The following is a 22,049-nucleotide window of genomic DNA, read 5'->3' on the forward strand; positions in this document are numbered from 1 at the left end:
TCAAAATATGACTTTATTATTATTTACATACATAGTTTAGAGACCAGTGCTTTTTTCTCCTGCTATCTCTCTACTAAAACTCTAGTCACCAACCAAGATTTTTTTTTTTTTATTTGCTATATAGAAGCTCTGTGGTAGCTTAATTCCATCTTATTTCAAGATAAAAAGCCAAATGAATTATATTTCACTTCAGTCTATTTGACACAGATTTCCCTGTAATGGAGCAGCTCATTTCCGCCTAATTAGGAAAAGGTTCCCTTGCTGGGAGAGTGACCGTCTGCTCAGTTTTAGTCAGGACCTAGGCATACAGTCTCTCAGAGGCACTTTAAAATCTCAAGCCTGACCCCTCATCTCCTATGTGACCAGAAGGACAGCTGTAATAAAGCTCAGGACAACCCTCTTACATAGGACATTTGTGCCTGATGAAGGGGCTGGCATCTAGCCCAAGTCACATGGAGAAAGCCAGTTGCATGACTAGTTAAACATGTATATTCATCAGAACACCAAAAGATACAGAAGTGCTTACACAGTGGACTATTTTGCTTACAGAGTGGACCTATTTTCAGTCAAATGAAAAGTGAAAAGGCCTTACGAAAGAATGAGCTGCAAGAACAATTCATCTAGTCCCTCATTCACTCCCTGTCTATTTGAAAGAATTTCAGTTTTTAAAAAAAGAAAAAAAAAAGAGGGAGGCAAAGAATGGTCTATGGGTTTACAGATCTGATTCAGTCTTCAGGCCATAGATGGTCATTATCTAGTCTAGAAGCACCTATACCTGAAAGCTTTTAAGTTACTGATCATACAAAAATGCATGTTGTGACTGATCTGTACAAATGCACTATTGGTAAACAGGCAGATATTATCTCACTTTCTACAGCTATCATATGCCAAAGTCCATGTGCGTTTATATATACACATACACACACACAAGTACATTTTATACATGCCAGATGCAGTCCTCAATGTTTGGTTTACCTTTGCTAGAGTTAACTGAACAAAGTAGAAGAGAATCAGCTAAAAATTTTATTCCCGTTAGAACATGAACTCAGTTAATTCTCCTAAGACTGATGACACTTGATTCTCAAACAAAAATATAAGTCTCTTCTCATAAGCTTGAACACTCACTATCCCATTAAATTCCAGGCAGCAAATGAGCAACTTTTTAAAGGAAACGATACCAGAGGCTAAAATAATCAAGGTATACATGAAAGTGGTAAAACAGAGGAGAATAAGACAGAAAAGATATTACTACAATTCTGATATTTAGGCCAACTGATCTTCTAAGAGTATCTTTTATGCTTTCATTTTCTTTGATCTGCCAACACCAGCTTTTTGTTTGTTCTTCCAGTTTAATGTGTTCTCTGCTAGTTGAAGAGCTTTTAGTTATGACCCTCATTTGTGAAAGTTACCCTTGAAAGCATGTCTTCCAGACTATCATCATCATTTTGATTCCATGCTAACAATGCTTCTTTTATGCAAAAAAAAGCTAAAACCCCCAAATCCACATGCATCATGCGCTTATCTCAAAGCTCATCTGGTTGAATAGCATGACAGGCTCTTTTTCAGTTATTGCTCTACAAAAGTCTCATCTATGTGAACTGGAGTACACTAATTATTTTACATCTGAAAGTAAAAGTAATGTCTCCAAAAATTACTTAATTTACCATAATTTAGAAAGCTTTTATTTAAATATAGCAGTGTTCCTTTTAAGGACCTGGGTTTCTGCACTCCGGGCCTACCTGTAACAACAGGCTTTTGAACTGTGCAAGCACCATAAATAGATGGGTTACTCTGGAAGACAGAGCAAAAGGGCATTCTGTAAAAACAAATAACTAATGGATTATCCAGTTTCCTAACATTTAAGAGACGTAAAAATCAAGGGAGAAGCACATTTGTGTCAACACCATGATTTTCATAAATGTTAGCTCTTCATCCTTGAAATAACAATCTTTGTAATTTCTTTTGGCAACCGAATCTGTAGTATTAAAAAAAGGAACAAAAATCCCATACAAATTACAGTGAATTTGCCTATTCAAATATTTAAAACTTTTTTTAATATTATACTCCCACTGATCAAACTTCCAAGGCGGCATCTAAAAACACTGATTTTGAGAGACTGACTATAGTATCACCTATTGCTTTCCCTTCATATTTGAATATAAGGCTACTAATTCAATCAAAACAAACTATTTACAGTATTGTGTAACATACTGAAAATGCAATATCCCTTCTAGTAATCAGCTTTCTCCAGTGAAATAACGAGTATGCATAAGAATGGTAACCTAAAGAGACAGCCAGATAATGGGCTCCCTGCTGTTCTTCGTCTCCTTCAAGTCATAGGGTATTTCTACACAGGCAAGAAATATAGCTGAACACAGAAAACGTAAATAAGAGTTACCCCTAGTCAGTGGAGCAATCCTCAAAGGGTCTCTTTAAACAACATGTATTAGAACAGCTGAGCTTTCAGGATAAACTCTACTAGGGCTTCTAGATGTACTAAGAATTGGGGAAAGAAGGGGACAGAATTGCTTCACCATCTATTATTTTGGTCTATGCATTGGACATTAGAATATATTCCTGAAAAGTCACCTAAAATATTTATGCATAACAGGATTTTTTCAAAAAAACAAATTTCTTTAGTGGTAGTGAAGCAAGCACATTTCAGTATTATGTTTAGGAAAGCAATGCAGTTTTCCCTTTTTATCCAAGTGAGAACTGCAAGTGATTAAGCAGAAAATGGATCTTCCTATCCAAGATCAAATACCGTCTCTTAAGCAACTCCTGGGAAGCTTTCAAATTCATTTGCCTCTACGTTGGAACAAAATATCACCTCTACATCTAGCAGATATTTTCTTCTCTGACATTTCTTCACTGCTTAGTTGAGAGGCAAGTGATATGCCTTGGCTCAATAATATCATAGCATGTGGGGACAAACAGATTGTCCAGTTAAAAATAAAAGCTGGTATCAAGGGGAAAAAAAAAAAGTTTACCACAAAGCTCTAAAATGAAAGCCTAATTCTTCCTATTGGTTCTTCTGCAACTCAAGGCCCAGGTTTTCTTCGGAAGAGACTCAACTGCTTGAGCAAACAGTCATGGTAGGTTTTTGTGCCCCCACCCACCTCCAGTCTCATTTCAATTGCACAAATTAAAAAACAAAACCTGAACACCCTCAGCATATTTAAAAAAAATAGTATCATGTGATGCAGAAAGACCACTTTTCCCCACACAGACCACACTGCCATCAGGAAGCAAGTTTAAACAAGTTTGTGATGATCAGGAGAGATGTAGTTTGCATTTACGTAAATATTTATACAGAATCCTTCAAGAGTTCCCTACTGCTTTCAAGTACAACAGACCACTAGCAATAAATAAAAAAGCTCTACAAAAAAAACCTATAAAGAGAAATTGATGTGGGAAAGGTTATAAGTGTTTCCTAAGATGCTGCATCCTACATCAGCCCGATTTTCACGTTGCAAATTAAAGCTGATTTCCGTTCCCCCCCAAAGATCGCTGACTCTTCCTTTAAAAGAATAGTGAACAACTGATTCAACATCTGTGTCAATTTATATATATCCACCAAAATTGCTGGAGGTAAGTTGATTTAAGAATACTCAGTATCCCTCTTTATTAAAAGATTTAATTAGATTTTTATCTCAATTCACTGTACCACGACTTGTGAAGGTGGAAGACTAGTATAATTGTTTTTGATAACTCAGAGGTAGAGATGAGTTTAGGAAAAGAGGTAGATAATTAATACTAAGTTCAAAAACAAATAACCAAAAATAGCCTTAATAACACAGTTTTGTAACAACACTGATTGTTACAGACCCCTCCAAATACTACAGGGCTTACTCTTATGATCTTGCCCAGACATTGCCCCAAGCTATGATGTCCTGAGGCCAGAAACATCCTCTAGCAGCATCACACTCTGCTTCTGAGTGCAAGACTGCCTGTTTCCCTCCAACAATCCTTATTCAATGTCTAATGAAAACTGAAGCCAAACTGGAAGCTAATAAAATATATAAGCTTCCCAAATCAATCCCTTGGTGATAAACACAGCAACTGCTACACATTTACTTTTATATTCAATCGTACAACAGGTATGTGTTTAAAATTCATTTACAAAGGATATAAAGTCTTAATGTGCACAGTAATTTCACATTGCGTTATTTTGCACGGAGACTCTTAAAAGCTATTAAGAATAGTGTCTTCATGAAAGATGATGAAGACTTCTTAAAATGATTGTTGATGACATGCATCCAGTGTTTTTTTTAACTCCAGCTGCAAAACCCAAATGCAATAACCTGGAAATAGCTTATCATGAACCAGTTTTGTACCTCTGTTTAGTCTTTCAGAACACTGACATTCTCCTTTTAACATAACAATTTTCTTCTTTCCAGGTTTCCTATTACCCATTAAAACATAGTAAAACTTCTTGTAAAGGTATAGTAACTCTTCCACTTTCATTTAATAACAACTTCAGAAATTTGTTTCATAAACACAATTATGGCATTCAATGAAAGTACTGAGAATTACAGCCAACTGAAATGGAGGCCTTTACTCCAGTTTGGTTTTCCTTTTTGTGAAAGATAACTAAATATTCTGAACAAGAACCATCTGATCCACTGAAAGAACCTACTTGTAGCATTTCAGCATTGGCCACAGCTGGTAGTCACAATGGCTTTCCAGAACACATTTAGGGTAAACGTCAAAGACTTACAAAAAAATTCTTCATAAAAAAATAAGACGTTATAACACATACATAAACACTTACTGTTGCTTCCTTGCTGTAGAATCTATGTTCTCAATGAAAGCATGAAGTTAGAGTTCGAAGTTATTGCCTGTTAAGTCAAAACAACATGAATATGTTAATTTACTATAGAATAAACTTTGAATTGCAACAGCTAATAAGAATCTTTTCAGACCATAAATACGAAATATACCCACAATAAGGTCTATGTTTCTCCCCCCACCGTGAATTAAGAATCACAAATGCAGGACAAGTGGAAATTATCTCTTAATAGAGACACTGTCACAGAATGAGCTAAGAAATGCCGCCTTGGGACCATAGTAAAAAAAAAATTCAGAATGTGCACAAATAAAAACCTAATGAAATGAAAAACAAGCTCTAACTTATTCTAGTACTCCAGCAGTAGACACAAATTATTACAATAAGGACACATTCTTTTATTACTGGCAAAGTGAATTCCAAGATTAGGACCAGATAATAAAGATATGCATTGGACATAACTCTGCTGACTTTATAAAACACTGAAACCAAGATGATGGTATCTCCAGTTTATCACTTATTCCATTAGACTCATCAAATGTATCAGATCTGAGAAAAATGTAAATCTGATCACATTGCCAATATCACAATATCTAGAATCAGCAATTAAATAGCACAAAAATAGGTTCTCTTACATTTTTATATTCCCATTTTGACATAAAAAGGGGTATTGCTACAGCAGAAAGAAACAAGCAGAAAACCAAAGCAAAAGGCATTTCATATCATTTGCTTATCTTACAGGTAATGCTACTTGTATTTTCCCTTCCTTATACAGAAATACCAATTTCTAGTAACTGAAATAGCAAACAACATGAATTGTATTACACATTGACAAAGTGAAGCCTTTAAGATCCATGAAAATAGTTAAGCCCACAGATGTGGCTAATGCTCTAACACTTAAAGTGTCTCTGAATTCTTAATGCGACTCCTTACATGCTACAGTAGTACGAAAAATCCATGTCCATGTGCCCTCAGCTATTGAGACCCTAAAATTATAGAAGCAATATAAATAAAGATAAAAATTGTCATTCTGGACTAAAATGATCTGTCCAAGTAAATATGTATTTACACCCATTAAAACATCTTAGTTTCGAGTATTGTTCCATTTTCCACCCTCCACATGCAAGTTCTAGGATTAAGTACAATTATGTTTTATTTTAAACTCCACCAGCATGTTACATACTTCATGTAACATAAAAGCTGAGATTCAATACAAAAGGCGAGACACAGTTATCCTGCAACAGAAACACCTTATTTGCAGGTTTATATATAACATAATTGAGGTAGAACTCTGCATTTCATTTCATCTGGCCTCCAGATCAAAATGGGGAAAAAAGTAAATCTTACAAGGAGAGCTTTGGATAAAAGACTGCAACTGAGTTTAGACCAGCAGAACTTTGGGTGAGCGTCAGGATAACTGCATGATAAGAAGTAATAAATGAAAGTCATAAATTGCTCAGCAATAAAACAATGAAATTAAAACCTGCATTTTCTTTTAACATATTTTCCACTACAAGAAAACCTAGAAACACCTTCCAAAGTGAAAGCCCATTTTGCCCATTTCAAATGCTAGGATTATGAGGAATTAGTCTTCTAACACACAGAAGTCATCTTTTATTTTCTTGTACAGGTTGAACAACACATGTAATAACTCACATCATACACAGAGTTCTTTCCAATATTACTCAGTAATATTCATTCAGATCATGGAACTTAGACAATTTAAAGATCACTGTTTCCAGATTTGCAAGGTCATTAAAATAGGAGATGTTCTGGTACAGGTTGAGATGCAAGATAAACAGTCTCTGTCTCTCAAAGTTTACTGTTTTTTGGTTTTGGTTTTTTTTTTTTATATTCTCATTCAACAGAGTTAACTATTGTTGTGAAGCAAGAACCAGATTTTATTCAACATATGAATTAACAAAGGATAGCCTTAGTTCTTTATAATATTAGCATTACCTGTAACAGAATTCTTTGGTTTCTCTCAAGTCTCACACTACCATTGCTAAAGATACATATATATTTATACACATTTTAATTAGCAAGTCTTTACTAACAAAATGAGAACAATAAACCCTAGAAACTGGGCATGACCCAATGGTAAAATAATTTTTTCAGTTTTTAATTAAGTTTGTTATTCTATTTAAGCCTTGGTTCCCAAATAAAAGCTTTCTGCTTGAATAGGAGCAGTATGACATCAAAACTGTGCTACTCAGAGGTTAAAAAACATGCTTGGAAATTGAAATACTTCGCAGTACCTGGTAAACATCAGTTTATTGCCTTGAACAGGAATATTAATAAGCTACCTTGCGAAGATGCTTATCCCAGAAAAGATGATCAACATTAATCTCAGAACTCAACTTGTTCAAAGTTATCAACTTTGGACATCTCTCCTGCTAACCCAGTGGCAGTGAACAATGGAGCTCTGCTTACACTCCTGCACTGACAAACTTCAGACTTGCAGCAGGCGTGAGAGCAAAGCAACCATATGACTGATATCTGCAAATATCTTTTACTCTATTGATTAAGGAAAACCACTCCTAAAGCTTTCCTTGTTTACTTGTCTCAGTAAAATTCTGGGCCAGTGCATGTAGTGACTTTGCTTTTTGGACTGCATTTAGACTTGGACTATGACATACAGATAGCTGCCTTATTATATCAAAAGAAAATTAAAAAAAGCTCACAGCCAAGAATTCCATAAGCTATATACAGTGACAAACAATATACAAATCCAGCAGACTTTAAAAGCATCCAGGTGGTACCCACCTGGGACTGACTCCATGTGGTGTAAGGGCCCAATTACAAAATATACACAGTAAAAGTAGGATTAGAGAAGTAGAATGTGTGCCATGTTAGTTTACCCCCTCACACTTAATAAAAAGAGCAGACGATCTTAAAAGTAACACTTAAAATTGCTCACAAGGACTAGAAGACACACCATCCATGAGTAGAAGCTCAATCTATTTTGCCTATCAATGAGAAGGTTAAGAGAAAAATAATAGCAACATGAGAAAAGATAGCTCTCTAATCTTGTTAATATGCTTAAAGGATTAATGTCTAAAAAAAGAAGTTAAATAAAAGGTTAAAAACTGTATCCAACAGAATAGGATTAATAACCACGGGAATGATTAATCAAGATATTGAGAAGATTCTCCATCCATCTAGACCTTACATGAAGACAAGATCTTTTCTCAAAGTTAAGCTTCAATTCAGTCTCAGTGCTAGGACTTCATGTGGGAGTTACTCAAGGTACTCTATTCCAATAATCACACCAGCCATTTCATCATTACTTAACACATCTCTGCCAAATAATGACAAGTGTCACCACATGACAGTTCTGTCTAGAGCTGTAAAAATAAACCCCCAAACCCCACAACTCTTCACCTGCAATTCATCAGTGTTTGAACTTTGTAAAATTAATAGTCCTAGCACATTTCCAATTTGCCTGCCTTCACCTCCCAAACCCTTTTGCTTAAGCAGGAAGTACATTTCAACTCTTCTGCTTTAGTTTCTGTAAGATATGGAAGTTCTGGTTTGTTCTCTATGGCTATCAAAGGCCATTGCTGTGCACCTCTGAACGCAAGTATGCACACAAGCAAGTAAAGAAGAGCCATCAATTGCTCTGAGAGCATGTCTGGACTCCTACTTTTCCCCCCTTACACAGAAAACTTGAGTTCTACACCAAGGGCAGTATTAAATGAACAAGTGCACATTTTTAAGACACTTAACATTACTGACCAGAGGCACAAAATTTTATCTTACAGGTAGGCGAGTGAACTAACCATTTAGCAACTAGAGGAACAAAACTAAGTTTAGCTACAATAAAATGTAGTAAACATGAGGATCTGTACATAGATTACGGAATCACAGGTAAACTTAAATTTTTACATTATGTATGCATGATTAATAAATACATCTGAGGTTAAAAGTACCCAGATCACTCCTGTAAGCTACATTTTCTAAGCTGTTGCATTTAAAAGATGGGTGGATCATAATGCTGTATTTTTTTTTTTTTGCCCCACAGTAATTGCTAGTTCTTCACAATGTTGACTAAATATTACATTTCTCCTTTCCCCTTTTAGAAAAAAAATACAATGATAAACTCAAAACTTTGTTGCTAGGCCAAGGATATCTGATCAAAATCTGTTGAAGTAGAAATGCTCTATTTACTTCATTGTTTGAATTATTTTCAGATAATTTCTAAATTTTATAGATCTTTCTGTTTAAAGAGAAAAGATAGTCATCAGCACATTTTGTTCCTTGGGTGTTTTCTTTCTTTGTTTTATTAAATAAGCAGGAGTGGGTGGGTGTTTTTCTTTTTGGTCGGGTGAAAGGCAAGGTAAAAGCATAACCAAAAAAATGTATACACAACTGAGACGTGGGCAAGATTTAAGAACAAAGCCAAATATTTAACTTCAGAGCTAGAATTTGTTCTTTTTATACCAGATCAAAGTCTACATTGTACACATCTTACATAGCAACAAATCTGTATATTTGATCACTATAACTCACTAGCAGCCATAAAAACTACAACACAAAAGAAATTGTGAAGTTCACATGCAGTTGCATGTGTTTTCTCCAAAAACTGAAAATAAGTTATTAAAAGAGCAAACCAAAACACATAAAATTAGAGGCTGAACTGTAAGAATTTACTTCCAATTTTACAATCCATATCCTCCAAAATAACTGCTTTTCACAACAAATCACAATGGAATCTGTGCAACAGAAAACTGTGAATATCGAAGGTCTGTCTACTTTGAAGAAAGAAATTGGAGATCAGGTATTCCAAAGCAATTAATTATCACCATATCTAGTTAGTAATGAGCTACATTTATTCTTTTTGAACCTTTGTATCACAAAATGCTCATGTACACCTTAATGAGGAATGCAAAGTGCAACGTAAGACTTGCAACTTGCTGGTAGAAATGCAGCAAGGAGCTATTTAATGGCAAGCCAAGTAGAGCTGATGGCATTGCTCTAATAGAGAGATAGACACATTCATAAGAGACTGAAGAAATGTTTACTTTAATTAAATGGCCAGACTATTTCCAGGACAGAAACCAATATAAAGAGAGAACTTTAACTGAAAGACTGAACCTGTCCATGAGATTTGGGCAGACTGAAGAGGAAAACTGGCTCAAAAGCCCTCACTGCCCCTTGCCCAAGAGGGAAAGCAGAACCCCTGGAGATGAGAGAGGAGACTTGACAGAACTTCAGCCTGACTAGATCAAAACCATTTCTTGACTTGTACACTTTATAAGCTTTGTAACTAACTTGTCTATTTGGAATCTGATAAAAAAGTACTCATTTTATCTTAACATGCCTGGAGTTACACTAATTCCACAACAACCACATGAACAGCAAGACTTTCCTCACATAGGGCAGCTGTAAATCTGCAGATTACAGCAAGGGAGCACATTGAGAAGTGTCCTACTTGCCAAGCACACCTTCCACTTTAGCTCAAACATAGTAGTGCTACATAGGCCCCTGTTTCAGCTTCATGTGCTAGGTAGAGGGCTGGCACCAGAGAAATTGGAGCAGTAAGAAGTGTCTGCCAGTGACTGGTAGCCATAAAGGGCTGACAGGGCTTAAGATACCAAGGTGCACACAGCATGCTGTGCTGACAGGCTTGAAACACATTAAAAATGTGCTTTAAAAGAAAAGAGTTAACCACAAGATAATCAATTCCTTTCCTCATGTCTGCTGCTGGCAGGAGCTTACAGCAGGCAGCTTGCTAGGTTGCTAGTCAAAAGCTATCAATCTATTTAACACGTATCTGATCTTGAACTTGTGGATATAAAAACATACACACAAAATCATGCAGAATAAGCATATGTACATTCATATGAGTTCAAAGTTGCTAATCAATGGTTTATTAAATCACTTAATAAAAACTTAGAGATATTAAATACTTTTGGGAGCTCCCTTTCGTGACAACTGTATGAACACGCTTAAGAACAAAGGCAGAAAAAAATACCGCTTTAAGGAACAATTTAAGGATGAACTAAATCTAAAAAGCAGTAATAAAAGCACACAAGAGTCAGCAAGAGTTCTACAGAAATCAGTTTTTATATGGCGAATCATAAAGAGGTGAAACTTTTTTATTATGCATAGGCAATTTATCACATTTATATGAGCAAAGGTATGTCCCTACGTGATAGGACACTGAAAGGAAAACTTCATTCTATTTCTGACTCAATACAGGCCCCACTTGTGCTTCAGTCATATTTTACATCTACTCATTTAAGACAGTCTCTCAGTCAGTTATTTCATTCACAAAAGCTCAAACACAGGCACAGTGAGAAGGTGAACTGACTGGATAGAAATTTCTTGTATATTTTTGAAAATATGCACATTGGTAAATAGAAGTAACTAAATATGACTAAACAAAAACAACAAAATGACAGAGAAACATAATTTTTGAAGCCAAACATTATCTAGAAAAGGGCTTGGAACCGCAAGCACATCCTCGGTACAACACAGAGTACTGCAGAGAAATGTGTCTCCTGGAGGTTACCGACTCCAAAGTTATGTATTAGCATAGAAAACTCAGTATAGATCTGCACCTGACCTAACAAATACTACACTTCAGGGGCAAGGCTTATATTAGTGCATACCCATCACATCAGTAAGGCAGATGTATTATCATTATGCAATATACTCATACCACGCTGCACTGCACAGAATCAAGATGCAGGAACTCAGGCCAGCACTGGCTCACATGGCCACACTACCTTCCACTGAATGGTGTCAACATATCCTTACCTGTGTTGGGGTTTGGTGGTTTTTTTTTTTTTTTTTTTTAGAACCTGGTACAAATAACATCTTGAAGCCACCTGAACCAGTGAACATACTGTAACTGCAGCACATCACACCCCCGCTTTTTTTTTTCTCCCTCTCCCCTAAACCATATCTGCTGTCTATTCATCAGCTATTGAGAGTACATGACCTACAGTCAGGACCAAGCTTATTGCCTATTTTTCCCATTTCCACCAATACTCCTTTCCTAGAGGGAGAAAAAGAGTCCTCAGAGGACAGCAAGACTTCAAGGACTGTAAATTAAAAGAACCTGTTCAGTCCTAAAGTAATCAGCCATTAAAGTGCATGTGGTAGGCTGACCCTGGCTGGATGCCAGGTGCCCACCAAAGCTGCTCTATCACTCCCCTCCTCAGCTGGACAGGGGAGAGAAAATATAAAAAAAGGCTCATGGGTCAAGATAAGGACAGGGAGATCACTCAGCAATTACCATCACAGGCAAAACAGACTTGACTTGGGGAAATTAGTTTAATTTGTTACCAATCAAATCAGAGTAGGATAATGAGAAACAAAAACTACATCTGAAAAACACCTTCCCCCCACACCTCCCTTCTTCCCAGGCTTAACTTTACTCCCAATTTTCTCTACCTCCTCCCCCCAGCGGCACAGGGGGACAGTGAATGGGGGTTGCAGTCAGTTCATCCCACATTGTCTCTACCGCTCCTGCCTCCTCAGGGGGAGGACTCCTCACGCTCTTCCCCTGCTCCAGCACGAGGTCCCTCCCACGGGAGACAGTCCTCCACAAACTTCTCCAACATGAGTCCTTCCCATGGGCTACAGTTCTTCACAAACTGCTCCAGCATGGGTCCCATCCATGGGTGCAGTCCTTCAGGAACAGACTGCTCCAGTGTGGGTCCCCCACGGGGTCACAAGTCCTGCCAGCAAACCTGCTCCAGCGTGGGCTCCTCTCTCCATGGGGCCACAGGTCCTGCCAGGAGCCTGCTCCAGCATGGGCTTCCCACAGGGTCACAGCCTCCTTCGGGCATCCACCTGCTCCGGTGTGGGGTCCTCCATGGGCTGCACGTGGAGATCTGCTCCACTGTGGACCTCCATGGGCTGCAGGGGGACAGCCTGCCTCACCATGGTCTTCACCACGGGCTGCAGGGGAATCTCTGCTCCGGTGCCTGGAGCACCTCCTCCCCCTCCTTCTTCACTGACCTTGGTGTCTGCAGAGCTGTTGCTCTCACATCTTCTCACTCCTCTCTCTCTCTGCAGTTGCTGCTGCTCAGTAACTCTTCCCCTTCTTAAATATGTTATCCCAGAGGGGCTACCACTGTTGCTGATGGGCTCGGCCTTGGCCAGCGGTGGGTCCATCTTGGAGCCAGCTGGCACTGGCTCTGTCAGACATAGGGGAAGCTTCTAGCAGCTTCTCACAGAAGCCACCCCTATAGCCTCCCCTGCTACCAAAACCTTGCCACACAAACCCAATACAGTGCAATAGATGTATTAAAAAAACCCCAACCCACCACTACTTTAAAAAAAGCTTCAAAGTATTGATAGTTAAATAAGTAATACTTCTGAAAAAGTTTCTACTGTATAGGTTAGAGGTCTATAGAATGTCATTTAAAATAGAGTTACAAGAAGCAGTATTATGGTTAGTGATAATTAGCAGGAAATGAGAGTAAGAAATTAATCTTTTAAAAGCATCAAAAAAGAACATAAAGAAACTTCTTTTACTTCTCATGCATCTGAGATTTCCAAAAGTGTCCCTATGCCTTTGGAAAGTTGATTTTTTTTTTTTTGAAAGACAGTCTGAAACAAGCTTTCTTATAAAGAAGGACTAATTGGAGTGACCCAGCTTTCTATGGTTGCCAGTTGTTTTTAATAACTTCTAAAAATCATAGACATAACAGTGAATTGATATTTACTCTCATTTTGTCACTGAAGTTGCCTTTTAAAAAAATCCTATTTACAGTTAGCTTTCTAATTCACACTCTCTCAGGTGTTTCCCATATTTCAACTTCCCTCCCACCAGACAAATATTTGTTGGCCAAGTAGCTTTCACCAGACTGAGGCATCAGCTTATTCTGCAGTTTCCACATGGACACCTGCAGTTAGGAATTGTGCCCACCAAAAATCACTTCATGTTAAAAATACTAGCTTCTTGCAAGCTTTTACACAGATGTCTTTGCTTAGGCTCGACTACGTTGTGAACCAGCCTATCTCTATCTTTAACATTCCATACATAAGTGAATTACAAGTGAGTCACAGGAGAAAACATGGTTTGGTAATTTGTTTTAGCAAGTACAACTGGTTTGCTAGTAATTAGAGGAAAGACCTTTAGAGGGAACTGGCAAAGTACTTAGTTCTTTTTCTTCTTACCTTAACAAACTCTCCTTGAGAGACATGTAATGAGAACAGAATGAGACGAGAACAAGATGAGAGGTGGGAAAACAGGACTAGAAAGACAATGACACAAAGAGGGAATTGGAAGCAAAAATGAATGGTGATAAAAGAACGTGCTCAAGGAGGAAAACATCAAAAAAGTATGAAAATTAAAAAGATATAGGGGAAAGAAAGAGTTAAGGAACAGGATAGAAAAGGGACTAGAATAGACTTCAGCTGGAAAGAATGGCAAATGTTACACGGCACAGCGTAATGCAGTGCAAGAATAAAAGAAGGCATGCTAGGAATAGTACTTGAAGAAGCAAGCAATAGCAGCAACGCTCCTCGTGCTTCATCTACTTGTTAAGTCTCAGAGCTCGCTATGCCAGGAAAAGGGAACTGTTCCACAGAGCTGCCCAGCCTGGGAAGAACTCCTGTAGCATCACTCATTCACAGCTACATTCATTAATTTAAGAATACTGCACAGAGTAGCTCAGCACAAGTTGCAGAAACATGGCCTTTAACTTGTAGCTTCTGTAGCTGACCCAGCAGCATATTTCCCTCTGGTAGTTCTTGTTTACAGTTACCTTGCTATTCCCAAGACATTTGTTAGTTTACCAGAATGGGCTTGCAAACAGCTCCTAGACTATGGAAGAAAGCAGGACAACTTAACAGCACCTCACCTTCATCCCCACACTGACTTCCCTTCTTTGCCATACCCAACATTTCAGTGCAAATCTCCATCACCTGCTTCACACCAAGCACAGCTAAGAAGCTGTTAAGACTACTCCTGTCCCGAGCCATCTGTAGTTGGTGTGCCTTGCTTGCCAGCATATTCATCTTGCTGTCAAGATCTTCTGCAGTTTTGATAGGCAGTGTCTTCCCCTCTGGCAAGACTAGTGGGGGGACGCAGGGTAAAATGAAGATGCAAACCTTCCTCTAGGATCCTCCAGGATTTGTATACTAAATTTTACAAAACAAAAGATGGGACCAGTTCACTCCAGTTAACTCATCATAGCATCAGCTCCTTTTTTCATGCAGAGCGTAAGAGTATTTTCAAGCAATTGGGTTTATCACCCAGGCCCACACCTACCTAGTTCCAGAATCAGCCAGGCTCTCTTCGGTCTTCTGCTCCACACATTGCAAATACCCTGCTGCTGACGTGCCATCTTCCGCTCAGCCACAAGGTATGCAGCCCTGGTGGTTTTTTGCTGACTTTACGGGAGGAGCATCTAGGCTCATTGAGGTTTTTCCCTCAGTCACAAATACCTACTCTTAGAGTTTTTTCATTAGCAGACTATGGCGCTGTCTACATCTCTTTCAATTCTCTTTCCAGATTTCTCTCATTTTTCTTCTCTGTTAGTTCAGCTTCTCCATTTTGCAGCCATCTCCACAAATCATTGACAATCTGTAACTATGTCATTGTCTGTTTTCCTAGAGAGGTACTTTGCTTCATTTGCTTTCAGAATATAGCAGTTCTTATTTAAAAAAAACCAAACCAAAACAGAACTCTCCAAACTCAAACAGCCTTCTTCCTCCAGCTGATAAAGGCAACAAACCCCAGAAATGTTGTGTTTTCCTCAGAGCAAGCCCTCAGTGATCTCCCAAGGCATGCTGGGAAGTGGTCTTCTTAGGTGTGCTCAATCAGCCTTGACAGGTATCCCCTGCTTGCTCTCCCTCTCTCACTTCTTTGTCTTGCATTTGCTCCTCTTTCCCTGCTCCAAACTTCCCAGCTTGCCGCGTAACGCAACACACCTGCCTGACCCAACCTCCTCTTTGCTCAAATGCCACACCACCTGCTCAGGTGCAACGGTTCTGAGACTTTGTACACAAAAAAATGCACCCCACAGAGGAACTAAAGCAAGACTTTATGCTAGATTTGCTTTGCAAGGGCTTAGAATAGAAAATATGTTGTTACTGTTATGATAAGCATTTTAATATTGTGAGCCTGTTTTCTGTAGCAGAATAATAGTTTTCCTAACCTACTGGGAAAGGTATTCTTAGGGGGATCAGCTGCAGAGTGTAGCTAGCAGAAGCAGCTGCAGAGATTGCTTCTGCAGTTACCAGGATGTTATTAGACAATGGTTTTCGCTCTCATGTACCACTGAGTGTAAATCTTGAACAATGCTTCGGAACATCCTTTTTGCCCAAACTTCCACATTTTTCTCCTTTTTTTTTTTCTTACATCTTTTAGTTACTTTCTAAATTCTATTTTCATCATGCTTTTTCTAGGTTTTTTCTGTATGTATTACTTAATCTAAAACTAATTAAAAAATAAAAAAGGAACCAAAAATATGGTATATTCAAATCATCACTCTATTCATGATTCTTTTAGTTTTAGCAACCCTTTTTTCATCTGGGTATTTACACTGTCAAGCTCTTAGTATATTGTTATATAGCAGACTGGAGCCCTGATCTTCACTGGAGTGCAATAGCAGCAGAATTATAATAATAAATAGTTATGTGCTATCTCTTTTCTGCAGTTATTTAACACAATTATTACCAGAGTAATGCCATTACATGTCTATCTCCAGATGCTTTTCTGAGAAAATGGAAACAGTAATGTGAAGCATGGCTTACCATTAAACAAAGGGAAAATATATTGTTGGGAAAGAATTACAGTAATGACAGGGAAAGTTGCAGCATAGCTCATCACATACATTATAAAGATAATTTCTTTTACTTTGGATGTAGGAAGGTTGTGGTTTCAGACAATTACTGGAGTTATCAATAGGGGAATTAGGAGAACCTTGATGTATAGACAACACTAAGGAAGTGCATTCAGTAACATGGAAAGCTGCTTATGATGTAAGGTTTAAGTTGTTTTAGATTATTCATGCACAGAAACTCCCTCCAAGAATACATATTTGCTCATGTAAACATACTATACTCTTGTAAATTAAAGGAACTGACCTGCTTCTATTCATATTTTCCCAAAACAAAATTCCACTTTGGAAACAATTCAAACCTATAAAGTTTTAAGTAACTTTTTTAATTGTTAGGAAAAAAAAGAAAAAAAAAATGCTGAGGCTTTGTTTCCCTGACAATGTCACATATGCAACTGTTTCCAACTTTCCTTTTCCTGAAATATTCAGAGAAAGTGGATTCCTACCTTTTCCTCTCAGAGCTCCAAAGTAAAATGAAAAATATTTTCTACAAATTGCTTGAGTTCAGAATTTATTCAAGCTTTAATCTTCATGAAAAGAACTATAATTGCAAATGTCAGTATGACACAAAAAATCAGTTCAAATGGTTTTACATTTTGTAAAGTAGTTGTCTTACTGATCAAACAGTTCTGACTATTCATGGGAAGCTTTTTGTCTTTGTAGATAATAGCGATAGCAAGGTTAGACATTCATAAAATATATGCCAAAAATATTTAAGCTGAAAAGGGAAATGTATTTGAACAGAAAAAAATGAGGAAAAGACTATTCTAAGTATCTCTAGATACATGATGCTTACACATGTAACTGCTACCAGTTCTGCTTTTCCTTCATTTTATGACCTCAGCTTTTGTATCTGCACACTGGCATTGACACACTACTAGACAGAGGTTTAAATTGGTTATTATATAATCTATGCTTATTTCTTTGCTCATGTCCAGCTCTGCTTACTTGACTACATTATGCATTTCCTAGGAAATTAATCTTACCTAACTTTATGATATTCCATTACAATCAGAAAATACAACTTAGGTTGCTCTTCCAAGCAGATTTAATGAAAAAAATCTCTGCTTACGTTTTCTGAAGTAGTTTATATGAACATTTCTTAATATCAGTTCCAGTAAATGTTCACTTTTTGTTATATAAGATGCAATATTTCATCTTACGTACTCTGACCATCGGTAGTGAAGAAGGGTCAGGTCTACAGCATTTATCTTTTTGCAGATCTGTAGTGCTTTCTAGGATTTTTCTAGTTTCTGTATACTACTCCCAAAAGACTTATTTCAAAACCTCTACGGTTGTACAAACTGTATGAATTTACCTTTGAAAGTTAAACACCGCTAGTAAAATGGTTCAAAGATGTTTACATTCAATGAATACAGGATACTGAAGATAATTTTTTAATGCTTGAGATAAGATTAGTGATGGCAACTATAGCAGCATAACTTCCTACCTCTATCACGAAAATCTCCCTTTACAGTGAATGTCATTGACAATGAATAGAAGTTTACAGACTGAATAAGTATTACCACTAAGCTGTTAATACGCATTCAGAGATGTGCTACTCTTAATATTTTCTGAGATTGAAAAGTTTTAAAAATGGCTTAATTGTCTACCATAGCCATTAATACTATGCAATCATATTCTGATCAGAAATTAAATAATACTAGTGAGGGCTTTGTTTATAGAGAAAAATGAAGAATCAATTCTATGGACTTTGCTGTTATTATATGGAAATATTCTCTATTTGCATTCTTACCAACTTCTCTTCCATATCATAAAAATAATAATTTTGCTTTTAAAAACCAGTACATAGTTTCTGTATTAGGGATAGACTGCAAAGAGAGAAAATGGAAGAAATACTTGGGTAAGCAAGTGAACAATTCATGAAGTGATCATTGTAATGAGAAAATTTCAAGACACGGTGCACAATTGTAGTAAATAAAAATATGTCAAAGATGTTAGTTCTAACACCTGAACTTTAGGAAAGTACTTTGCAATTTTTGCCCATTTAACATGATTTGAAATTATATTGTATGCTTTGGAGGTGCTTTGGAGGTAATTAGTGAAGTAAGTAATGTAAAGGTCATTTTCTTAAATGCTGTATTTGCATTTATCCAAAACGTAAAAAATTCTTTTTATATTCTGCAAATTAAAACTGCCTTTGACAAAGGTATATAAGCTTTTCTGCAAAAATGTCTTTTTTTCAAACTCAGAAGAATAATTTTTATATTAAACTAAGAATTCTTTTTGCTCTCAATTTTTTCCCCTCATATTTGTCCTTCTGCAATTTCTACAGAAATACTAGCAAATCTTGGGAGAAAAGAATGAATGAATATTGCCGCTGTCTTTTACTAGAAAAAAATTTGGTTTATTAATTTTGAAAAGTATGATTTTATATAAGAAATTGTTTGAACAATATTTAATATAGTCTCTATCTCCTGGTGTAAGTTGTTCGGAATAATGCTGTCTGAGCATTCCCTTGCATGAATTCCTCCTCTAAACCAGATGGCACTATTTTACTTCACACCCATAACCTTTTGAATTAAGCAGCTTTGTTCAAGGCACTCTATTTATCATACTCAGAAGGTATGAAAAGCTAGATCAAATGCATTCTACTTCTTTATTTTTAAATGGCTTAATTATTAACTTGAAAGGAACTTTTATGTTCAAAGACTCTGAAAGTTTGCAAGGAGCCTTTCTAGTGAACAACAGCTTCTTAAAAACAGAGGTCATGTCTGGAGAGTCATTCAATTTACTTATCTAATCCTGGACTCAGACACAACACGTCAACTAACTGCTTCCACATCAGTAGGTTAGTAGGTACCTGGCCCATTAGTATTGTCAAAGAACAGAAAGGATTCTGGTAAGCTAAAAAAAATTGTTCCTTTGCTTATCATGTGGACTGAAATGCCCATGCTCAGCAGCATGAATTTTTACCAAGATGTAGCAGCAGTGGATTAATCTGGTGAAAGGCAGGCTAAGAGGCTGTTCCTTACTGTATTCTATCTGAAACATATTGACTAGTGGTTTAAGTTCTCCTTCTTGACCTTCGCACTAAAACGGACTGTATGCACTCATTGTCAGTTATAACCCAAAAGGCGTCCTTACTAGATGTTGTACGTATGAATGGTTATTTAATCTCAGGGCTTGCGTATGGCTACATCTCTTCAGGAGATTTAGTCGGTGAATCCTTGTCAAGCATTAGGGAATCTGACACATGGATGCTGTGCAAGTGTGGTCACTGGTACAGCATTAGAACCATATTAAAAGGATTGTGTTTGTGCTCATTGAATTTCTTCTTTAGAAGGAGTATACCAAAATATTCTGCAGAGTTTCCAGGAAAATCTTCAAAATTTCAAAATCTTCCAAATTAATCATTGTAAGAGGAGCCAACATAAATTCTTTCCTTTTAAATGTGAAAGATGTATTTAGGATAGGTACCAAGAAGACAGCTGTATGATCAGGAGCTTTGAGCAACCTGATCTAATGAAAGATGATCTTTAAAAGTTCCCTTCCAACCCAAACCACTCTATGATTCTATGATAGTGAAAAAAGCAATTCTTCTCCTGACATCCTGAGTGTGAAAATGGGGGATACATGCCTCCCATATCCTACCATTGCATTTGTTAAAAAAATACTACTGTATTAAAAAAAAAATTACTATCCCTCTTTGCCCAAATTGTATGGAAGGGGTCCTTTAAAAAAAACAACAGAGTCAGGATGAGTCCATCTGCTTGGTACTAACTCTAGTGTCCTCTTAAGTCTGCTTCCTCTATTAAGACTTCCCCCTAAGTAGTGCAACTTAGGATCATTGATATTCAGTGCCTTTACAAAAGCAAACCTACATCAGTCTTCTTGTACGCTGTTTTACTCCTTCTCAGTGCATGATCAAGTAATGTAAAAGGCAACGAGTCTGCTGAAATGACTCAACAGAGAAAACAGAAAATTAATTTTGATTTAATACAAATAAACAAAATCTTTTACTGTGCAGAAGTGCTTATCCATACCTATCGAAGCTCAGTTAACGTCTTATATTTGTTCCCAAAAGAGTAATCCATTCCAGCTGTCTCCTAGTGCTTCTAGAACATTCCTGTGCTGACAGTAGGATTCAAAGTCTTGCTCAGGACTCAGAGACCTGGTAAATAGAGGCTGTGTCTACAGTGATCAATGCATTTGCACCAGCAGTCATACAGCTTGGCCCATGTCCATATTGCTAAAGGTTAGTTCTCTAAAGCAGCCTGGTACGCCCACACAATACAGTGCTTGACCAAGCTGCAGTGGTGGTGGTGGCCCTGTGTGCACCCTGTGGCACGCTATGGACCTAAGACATAGTAATTATCCTTTTGTGTTTGCTTTTTCAGTTCAGTATGCCTGAACAGTGTAAAGGCAGCACCGCAATCTACTTTAGTGTTATTTCTGTAACATAAAACATAGGACTGAATAGAGCCATGGGCTCTGGTGGCTTCCTTGCAATAGATGCCATTAAACCTATCCCAGAATGGGTAAGTCAGTCATGCTACTGGCTGAATCCTCTCTCTTGTGTAGATTTATATGTACCTAAGCTTCTTTGACTTGATAAAGTACTGTTCCTATGCATATCCACTTTAGTGTGAGGATGTTTTCCAGGCAGGGAATATTTTCTGTAACCAGGCAACCTCTGACCAGGGTTCAGGCCTCTTATGGGCTACAGGTTACATTTTTCTGTGTACAAACACAAAAACTTGTGAATACATGGTCCTGTTCTTTATCCTGTTTGGTTTTGTTGTTTTTTTTTTTAATCTTTCTGAAAGTGCCTATCTTTTAATCTCAAATACAGAAGCAACCAAGGGAAACAAGCCTCCTATCCTAGGCATGTGAGTTAACATCCACAAATGCAGTGAAAAAAATCCCTGTTTGTCTCTATGATTATTCAGCCTTTTCCTTTCAGTTTGGTGGTAGATCTTTCTATCAAAGCTAGCTCACTTAGAACTGAACTGGGATAGAGCATTTCAGTTCAAATAGATCAATCACTCTAAAGGATGATGTATAAAATCTATTAGCAAAATAAAAACCAAGAGAACAACAAGACCACAATTACCATCACAAAAGAAATCAAGGGAGAAACTGGTATTTAACTAACTCATACATTTCTACTATACTACAGTTTCTAAACAAAGGACATAGATATTCTCCTCTGGATTCTGAGCACAAACTTTGCTCTGTGCCAATGATCACTCTGGGAAAAAAGTAAACAAATCATATTTTTCCTGACGTATCAGCAAACTTTCAGATTTAAAGTTCTTGCTAGGAAGGGCTCAGAATGCAAAAATATTTTCATTATCTTTCTTATTTAAGAATAACTGGTGGGAAATTACAGACTTGTTTGTCCACAAATTTACCAATAAATTTATTTCTGATCCTCTGACTACTTGAAGAAGTTGAGATAATTCTTTCCTTTTTCAAAAGCAATATAC

The 22,049-nt window shown here is 37.1% G+C and overlaps 1 long non-coding RNA gene across 2 annotated transcripts in view; it reads right to left on the reverse strand.

The window, feature by feature from the left end:
- Positions 1-15,529, reverse strand: part of LOC127016303 (uncharacterized) — a 212,296-nt gene extending 196,767 nt beyond the window's left edge. For both annotated transcript variants that reach the window (XR_007766471.1, XR_007766472.1), the window contains exons 1-2: positions 15,024-15,529; positions 4,775-4,841 (exon numbers count right to left, since the gene is read on the reverse strand). This is a non-coding gene — a long non-coding RNA (uncharacterized LOC127016303). The remainder of the gene's footprint in view (positions 1-4,774; positions 4,842-15,023) is intronic.
- Positions 15,530-22,049: the final 6,520 nt, after the last annotated feature.

Source organism: Gymnogyps californianus, chromosome 4 (genome assembly GCF_018139145.2).
Source record: "Gymnogyps californianus isolate 813 chromosome 4, ASM1813914v2, whole genome shotgun sequence".
Lineage (NCBI taxonomy): Eukaryota > Metazoa > Chordata > Aves > Accipitriformes > Cathartidae > Gymnogyps > Gymnogyps californianus.